Raw genomic sequence first — 9,324 nt, forward strand, 5'->3', positions numbered from 1 at the left:
GGTGGCTCGTGCCTGTAATCCCAGCACTTGGAAAGCTGAAAACAGAAGAATCACTGAGTCTGATCTATGTAGTGAGACCCTGTGGACCCTGTCCTAAATACAGAAAAAAAAAAAAAAAAAAAAAAAAGATATGGAGAAAGCTCAGCAGACTAAGTGCCTGCCTAGGCAAGCACAAGGACCCAGGTTTGATCCCTGGTACTGCATGCCAGTACCACCCAGGGGCACCCAGGGCACACCAAGCCAGCCACCAAGACTGGACATGGTGGTGTACACCTTTAATCTCAGTGCTGGGGAGGCTGAAACAGGAAGATCACTATGAGCCCAAGCTTCATAGTGAGACCCTATATCAAATATATAAAATTTAAAAATAAAATAAGAAATAAAGACATATCATGTGTAGGTACAGATTCCCTGTGATGAAAGTTATCATTATGCCTACCGAAAATGTACCAATAGAGTTAATTTTGGAAAGAATTTCAGCCGCTGCAGAGGTGGGCCTTCTGATGGTGACTGGGTCACAGGTTCACTGTACACATCACTATGTTAGTACGCCGATGCCTCCGTGCCAGATGCGCTGCCGGGGCGGGGTCTGGTTGGGAGACACAGGTAGCCGCGGGCGTGACCCCGATGGGTCCGCTCCCTCCCTGCTTCCCTGTGCTCTCATTTCATGGACCGAATCCTCTGACAACCACGAGCCAAAAAGTCCTCTCTTCCTGGAGCTGTGGATGTCAGGTATTTTGTCCCAGCAATGACAAAGTGACTAAGACAGCACCCAGTTTAAATACATATACTGATTACTTCTGAAATTTTCCATTTAAGATTTTAAGAATGTTGTCCAGTATGAGGAACTGCAGACAGAAAAGCTTCAAATAAGACAGAATGACCAGATTTCTAGAGGCTAAAGCTGCTTGGGACACAGGCACAGCCTAACAGCTGCTAGAAGTTTCTTTGGACACATCTCATGTCCTAAGCAGAGGAAATAAATGAGCCAGCTGTCCTCACGCATCAGCCCATAAGAAACAAATGAAAGCATTTTTAAGTAGGTAAGAGAAATCATAAGAAGGCATCAAAATACACACAGGTGTCATAATCAAGCCCACCTCTGGGTGTACTGGAATCGCCCTACAGTAGAAGAATTCTCGTTTACAAAATACCAACTAGATCTCGCTCCCTATAATATTGTGGATCTTTTTCCCTGCATCAATTGACCAGGAGAGTTTATTAAGACTCAGGTAGCTGGAACTTCTAGCCAGAGTTCCTAAAGCAGCAGGTCTGCAGCAGGGCCTGAGATCTGACACCTCTAACAAGTTCCAAGGTGCTGCTGACACTCCTGGGTGGGGACCACACTTAGAGAACCTGTGGATGCTGCAGTATCCTATTCAGATCATCCAAAGGAATGAAAGCCTTCATTGCCCAAGATGCCAAGACTGTTGGGCTCAGACAGCTCAGAGCTATGTCTCTGCCCAGGAATTGCCCTTCACTGAAGTCCAGGAAGTTGCTCAAAATTGTTTCTCCTCACTGTGAGCTACCCGGCACTGGCCCAAGGAGTCAGAGGCCTCACTTTGGGATGTCTCTGCAGGACCGTCTCAGCTTCAGCGCTCCCCACGAAGTTGGCCGAGACCTCTGTTGTGTCTGCATCGCATTTTCGTCTGCCCAGTCCTGGATTTATTTCTGAGGGCTCTTCCCAAAGTTTTCCTATAATCACCCTGAATTCAGAGTTCTGTTTCAGAGTCTATTTCTTGGAAGATCTGAGTTAGGAGAGTTGCTGCCAGAAGTGGGGTGGTCTAAGAAGCAGATTAAATGGCATCTTGGAACAGAATCACCCACTCTCTGACTTGCTGACTCCACTGTGAGCTGGGAAGAGGTAGTGGTAGTAAAATATGCGTAGCCCCAGGGGTGTGTAGCCCCAGGGGTGTGTAGCCCCAGGGGTGTGTAGTGAAAGCCTCACCCCAAGGCTTTCCCTGGTGGGAAATTGGGATGGGTTTTGGGGAAAGGGAATGACTGGTGGGTGTAGTATCTTAGGCTTTTGATTTGTTTTGATAAAGTATGAATTATAATCACAAAAAGTTTATAATGCTAGAGAGAGACAGTAAAAGCTGCCAATGCAAACCAAAGTGTCACAGCCCGAGGGCCTCTTTGGCAGTGTATTATAGAGAGCCCTTATGCCTTCATCCAAGACCTATGTCTTAATTATAAGAGCAACAGAAGTCTGGGGGGGGTGCGCGATGCTCTTATGCCAAGGTGGGGGCTGTGAGTGGAAGGAAGGGAGGCCCTGAGATTTGACTAGGGAACTTAGGGTGGGTGCACTCAAGTATCCTGAAACCCCCAGACCTTTAGGACTCTCTGAACCTGCAGGAGCGGCCCAGCCCAGCGTCCCTTGCTAGCTTAAAGATGATGTCATGCATGCCCTTTTTCCTAGTTTAGACCTCCTGATATTCAGTCCAGTAATAGAGCTGAGTTGTAACATTATTGCGTCAAAAATGCTGGGTCTGGTGGCCTTCTCTGGCAGCAATAGAGATGATAGAATCTCAAATGATAGGTGCCAGATGGCACTTACCCACCAGAGCCAAGACGCGTGGGAATACTGTAACAAGCAACAGTCACCCAGCCACTGAGGACTGCCCTCTACTACAGAGCTGGTAGAGAGCACACGATGTCCCTGGAGAGAAGGTGGAGTGTCAGCCAGTGCAGGAATTGCTCAATCTACACAGTCAAAATAAATCAAGGATCAGGAGCCCTTTCCAAGTTTGCAGATCTGAGCTCATTTTCAAACATGGAAGTCTTTAACTAAAGAGAACCACCAGCCTCCAGGAAGACGAACCCTGCACCTCCACATTAAAGTGATGTCCAGGTTTTCACCCAGAAAGAGAAAAAGATCCCAAAAGTTTAAGAATCTTGGCTGCAGGGTCTGGTACGCAAGAGGCCCAATACTTCTTGGCCATTGTGATAATGAGAGGAAAATGGAATCCGGGCTCAGGTGAACTCACAGCAGGTCCGTGACTCACCCAGTGGGCTTCGATTAATCATTAAGTGAGGAATAAGAAGTGTCAGTCCCTGGAAGGCATTGAAAGACTTCAGAGGACGGGAGATGTTCTGTGAAGAGTCCAGGCTCTTCCACATCAATTTCAACAGGTCCTGGGAAGGGCCAAACTTCCTCTCCAAAGTGAAGAGTGCATTGTCGTGGCTTGTATGTTCCACCACTGAGAAAAAGCAAGGCTGGCAGGCCTCTTGGCCTCCAGACACAGCATATTCCACACACAGGAATAATGCAGATCTGAGCTCATTCAGAGCGCAGTGCCTGAGCCATCTGAGCCAGTTCCTGAGTGATCCAGAAGATGCTGTACCGTGAAGAGAGCCCAACGCAGAGAAGGCCAAGCAACACCACCTGGTTATGGCCCAAGAAGTCCTAGCACCAGACCTGAGAGCCCTGCTAGGCCGAGAGGGCAGGATGTCACATGATGTGCGCGGCCAGCCTGCATAGAGAAGGGCTCCGGAGTAAGGCCACGTGTCTGCAGCTCCTGGTGTCTCACTAAGCCCTGATGGAAACAGCTCCTGACCCACAACATCCTGACTGCATAGCCAAAAGAGACCTCGACCCTGAGGAGCCGAGCGCTTACGAGTCATCTGGTCTATCTCCCGCACAGCAGCTTGGCCATCTGAAGACCAGAGAAGGGACAGGGCCTAGGTGTAGGAAGGCGCAAGTAACAGAACCCGACCAACATAGACTTTCACAAGAACAGCTGTTCTTGGAAGAATCCAGAGGTGGCGCTGGGGCCGATAAACAATGCCTGGCCCCGTAGAGATGCTGCCAGGCACTGAGCCATCCCTCGTCCTGCTCTGTCAGCTTTCTGTGGCTGGTCTTTGTACCTGTGGCCTCAGGATCACAGCACCTGTCACAGGAAAACCTGCTTCCTCTTTCCTTGAATCAATAATGCAAAACTCCCAGGTACGGTGATGTGTCTACAATCCCAGCACCCTAGAGGCTGAGGCAGGAGGGTTGCAAGTTCAAGCCTAGTCTGCGTAATTTAGCAATTTAGACCCTATCTTGAAACAAACCAACACAATCATAAAAGGTTATGTCTCAGTGCAAAAGCCCTGGGTTCAATCCCCAGTACCGCAGCAATCGCAACAGAAAAAGCTCTCGCTAATGTCATCTATTGCCACAAAACAAAGTCCCCCACAGAAATTCATGGACTAAAGTGCTTTTTCATCCCACTGTGCCCAGAGGCTGGGTAGCTGAGTCCACTGGTCAGGGCCTCTCCCAAGGCTGCAGGTGAGATGGCTGGAACCACAGCCCTGCAGGGTCAGGGGCCAGGATCCATTCCCACACTCGCTTGGGGCCTCTGGCAGGATTCAGTGCCTCGGGGATGGATGAGCTGGGGCCTCAGTCTCTCACTGATTCTTGGGACATGAGACAATTCGCAGAACAGCTACGTGCTTCTCCAGAATAAGCAAGTGAAAAAGCATGAAAGTGCCAGGAAGAGCGAGTGTGCTGGTGAGACCGAGTCCTCTGCAACCAACCCCAGCGATGGCATGCTGCAAGGGATGCTGGGAAGCCTCACTGGAGTCTCCACTGCAAGCAAAAGGGAAGCCAGGGTAGTGTAGACTGCATTCTCCTTAGCTGGTGACAATTTGCCCAGTGACTCAACTTTTGTTGGGATATCAACTAAAAGTGCCTCTCAGCCAAGGCTTGGTGACACGGCAGCAGAACCAGCTGAGACAGCATCCTCTCCCTCAGCCTGGGGCTGTACCTCCAGGAGACGCACGTTTCAGAGCAAGCTATGGCCTGGGATGGACACACGTCACAAGCCCATGCAATGGGGACAGTGCTGAGCTCCTGACCAAGGCAAGCCAGCTTCCTATGCCAAAGCAAGGGACAGAGTCATGGAAGGGATTAGCCGTTCTCACTCTGACTAAGAGTTCTTGGCGGTGGCCCAGCAAGCACCTTCCCGCAGGCCATTCTGAGCCAGCACCGCTGGGCGAGAGGAGTCACAGGCAGAACTGGCCCCTACTGAACAAGACTTGCGGACCTGGGCTTGAGCCACACCCAGGTGTAAAGGACCTGTGGAACATCTGAGCTGGAAGGGGGCTTTAAAGCCGCTTTCTCAGGTTCCCAGAATGTCCTGGCACTTTGCGGGCTCCTATTGTGGCCCAACTGGAGCAGCCAAGCTGCCACATGTTTAACCCATTGTGTTCCAATGAAATGTGTTCTGGAAAAAATGAGGAGAGGAAGGGAAACACATCCACAACGAGGTCAAACTGGTGCCCTCGTGCAGCATGATTGTAGAACTGGGGGAGAGAAACACAAAGACAGGCATGCACAGAGAGAAGGTGACGTGAAGACGCAGGAAGAACCTGGTGAGATGAAGGCAGAGGGCAGAAGGAGCCGCCGCAAGCCCGGGACGACAGCAATCAGGAGCACACCCCCAGTCGCCAACGTAGGTCGGTCCTCAGACTCCTAGACTCCAGGCCCGAGGGGGACGTGCGCTTGCTATTTAAGCTGTTCCATTTAGGATGGCACTGGCCGCTGTAGGACAGTAACAACCCTCCCTCACCGCAAGGCCTGCCGTTCCCCTTCCCGCTGCAGGAAGGCCGGTCATGCAGCATCCGGTAGGGGCGACCCTGGAAACCAGCAGCTGCATGTGGCATCGCGGGGGTTGTCAGCAAGGCCACGCCTCATGCACGCTCAGGGTTTCAAGGCTGGGATCCAGGCTGGTGTGGGGCAGGTAAGCACCTGGAGTGAGGTTATATTGTAGAAACGCCCTCCTACCTCTGGAAAACTACAACCAGACCAGACCAGCAAACACTGGCCCAGCCACCCTGATCCCCACTAGGGCCCCTAAACCATCCACATGAGAAGGGTGAGTGTGTACCCCAGTAGGACACCTCAGGAATTGCTACACCAAATGCAATGGTTAGTACTCTGCCCCCAGGTGGAGAATGGAAAGCTGAGGCACTGAGAAGCCCAAGGGAAGCACAGTCCCCGTGCTACGGGGGCAGGACCAGACTAGCAGCAGGAATGACAGAAACAAGGACCCAGAGGTGACAAGGAAGTGCTTCTGCTGGTGTGGCCAGGAGGGAGCCAGGGGGGAACATGATCCCAGCTTGGGTTTTCTGAAGAAAGTCCCCCTGAACCTACCCCAACTTCACCACCTATAAAAGGAGAGAGCTGAATGAAGTGCTATGTGAGGGATTGGTCCATTTGTCAAATATCCAGTTTCAAGAATATTCCTGGTACATAGTAGGTGCTCAATGAAATGGTTTTTTGTCATTGACCTGTTTGGAGGAGAACAGCTTAAAATAGTGATTTCCAAGCATTTATGACCAAGAAGTGTATTTTATATTGCATACATTGTAACATCTAGCACACTTTACAGACATATATATATATATATATATATATATATATATATATATATATCTATAGTGTGTGTGTGTGTGTGTATGTAAATGTGCTCTTGAAATTAACTTTTAAGAAATCATAAGGCTCACCACATGCTATGCACTTTTATAGCATGCACTTTTCTATTCTATTCTTCTAGCTTCTAAAATGATAATCATAACTTACCAATTGATGGATAGCTAATCATCTCCAGTTAGAAAAACGTAGGCCCTCACGTCAGCCTGTGTTTGAATTTACATCCTGCTGCTCCCAAGCTGAACTCCCTTGAGCAAAGCACTGGGCCTCTGATTCCTTCCATAGCCTGGAAATTTGAATCCACCCGCCAGAGAAGGTGAATGTGAGGACAAAACCCACGGAAAACCCCAGGCAACACACCCAGTGCTGGACCAGACAGCGCGCGAGACCCTGAGGCTCCCGTCACACTGGGCTCTTTCTCTGTCCCTGGCTGGCGGCAGCAGCAGCCCCCACTCAGTGAGGCCAGGGCAGCAGGTCAGGAGCTTCGGAAGAGACACGGAAATTAGGCACTAATCCTGCCCTGGAGGAGCTTAGATTCCGGAGGTGAGTCATAGACCCAGTCACAATGCAGGAGGATGCTGTCTTTGTGAAGGAGAGACAACAGGGGTGGGGTTCAAAGGTGAGAGCTGGATCCTCCAAATGGAGAGATGGGGCAGCTCCTGACGGCAAGTCCATGTCTACCGTGCTCCTCAAGGGAGACCCAGGTCCAATGCAGTGCTTGTCATGCAAGAACCACCTCATAAATACCGTCGAACCAAGTCGCTGAATGCTTAAAAACAAGATGAGGGGGGAAGATGCAGGCACAAGGAGTAGGTGCAGGGAGGGCATTCTGGGAAAAGAAGTCATTTAGAGAGACGTCTAGGTGGCATTTAACTAACTGAAATCCAGGTCTGTGCCAGGAAAAGCAGAACTCCCTGGCCTGTCACCCCCTTAGCTTCTGTAGTTACCCAGAAAATCCAAAGAAGGAAAATAGGAGTCCAGGTGTGGGAACGCGGACCCCAGTCCTGGGTCTCTGTCTTTGTTCCCTCAGGGCTGGTCACATAGCAGTCTCTCCAATTAAGGAATTGGACCTGAGAGTTTCTAGAAGCATTTCCAAGTCCAAAACTCTTTTTTCTAGAAGTCTCTGTCCCCTTTCTGGCTGCCCCAGGCTGGCGCAGTTATTGTCATAGTTTGGGAGGTTTGACACATGAACATGCTCCCCAAAGAGTGAGCTGAGGGTAAGGGCTTCTGTTGCTTCTGCTGTGCAATAAAGTATCAGACCCTGGAGGTGTAAAACAACCACTACTTTATTTGTTCATAGCTTTGGGGGTGTATGTTTCTGTTTTTGTTGTTCCATTTTGGTATCTGTGGTGCTGGGGATTGAACCCAGAGTCTCATGTGCTGGGGAAGTGCTCTACCATGGTGCTACAACCCCAGTCCTTATGAATTTTTTATGGGTCACAAATTCTGAAAGGGCCTGATGTGGCAGTTCTTGGACGCAGTCTCTTGAGGTTGCAGTCAGTGCCAACTAGTGCTGCACCCTTCCGAGGCTAGGTCATCATGAGTGTCCAGGATTGCTCCATCACAGCCAACCTTAGCCCAAGATGGCTGGGATTGAGGCTGGCTTTTGGCTGTAGCCCAGGTATACCTCTCCAACACAGCTGTCCTGGGGTTGTCAGATTTTTAAGTGTCATTTGGCTTCCTCCAGGGTAAGTTATCCAAGAGAAACAAGCAGAAGATCTGAGAGCCTTTGCAGCCCAAAGTAAGGCATCATGGAACAAAACTTGGGCTATGTGCTACAATTCATAGGGTCCATCTCAAGGGGCGGGAACAGAGACGGCACCTGTCAATTAAAGGTCAGTCAACCACTTTGTATAGGTTTGTCTTGCCACAACCCCACCGGGCCTCAGTGCAGCGCGATGGTGCCCACATGCGGTGCCAGCTTCCTTCCTGCCCAGCCCACTGCCCTAGGACCTCTTGCGATCCTGGGGTAGGCTTGCCTGTCTGGATGCTCCAATCGGATCTCATCAGCTCCCCCTTCTCCTCCTCAGTTACAGTCTATTGTCTCCTCTTCCCTTTCCATCAAACTCTATGCAAGATTCTATGGATTCTCACTCATAACCCAATGAGGCAATTTCAGACACTGGGCTGGGCAGGGCATGTAAATTGAATCCCATTGGGCTTCTCTTAGTGTCCAGTCAGATCCATGGATCAATAGAGCTGAACATGGGGAAACAGATCTAAACTAGCAGGCTTCCAGCTTCTAGCTAGCCCTGCATGAGATTCTAATAGATGGCTGATGGAGAGAAATCCTGTCCAGAGCTGAGTGGAACTGAACTGGGAGTGTGCTCTCCATCAGCTACCTCTGCATTAGCATGTACTGTTTCCCCACTTGTGATCTGAGGTTAGACTAGTAACCTATTGGCTAAACCAAGCCAAAAGAAACTAGTTAAGACCAGAATGCAATGGACCATATGTATAGGATGAGACACGAATGAGTGATGTGGAGTAGAATGAAATGAACTAAAGGGGAAAATAAAAGCTCAGTAATGCTGTTAGCATCTTGATCATTGCCGTTCTCTCTCCAGAATATTTACTTTCATATGTCGATAAAGTGGTACCTTGCTTCCTTCGGGTGTCTGCACAAATGTCACTATCCCTGACCACCTGTCTCTCTTACACATCCCTCCCTGGTAGATTTTTCTCATCTCCACCCATGAGTAGTGTTTATTTGCTTATTTTCCTCTTCTTTATACAAAACTATGGGTTCTGCTGGAGCAAAAACTTTGTGTCTTCCTGATTCTCCCACATCTGCCCTTCTAGTACCAGCACCTGGCATACAGTGGATTTCAATACGTTTGTGGATGCTCAAATCATTCAGCCAATCACTTTTATTAGAACATGTACAAATGAAGCAGCTCACAATT

This window comes from Octodon degus, unplaced genomic scaffold (genome assembly GCF_000260255.1).
Source record: "Octodon degus isolate 3935 unplaced genomic scaffold, OctDeg1.0 scaffold00062, whole genome shotgun sequence".
Classification (NCBI taxonomy): Eukaryota; Metazoa; Chordata; class Mammalia; order Rodentia; family Octodontidae; genus Octodon; species Octodon degus.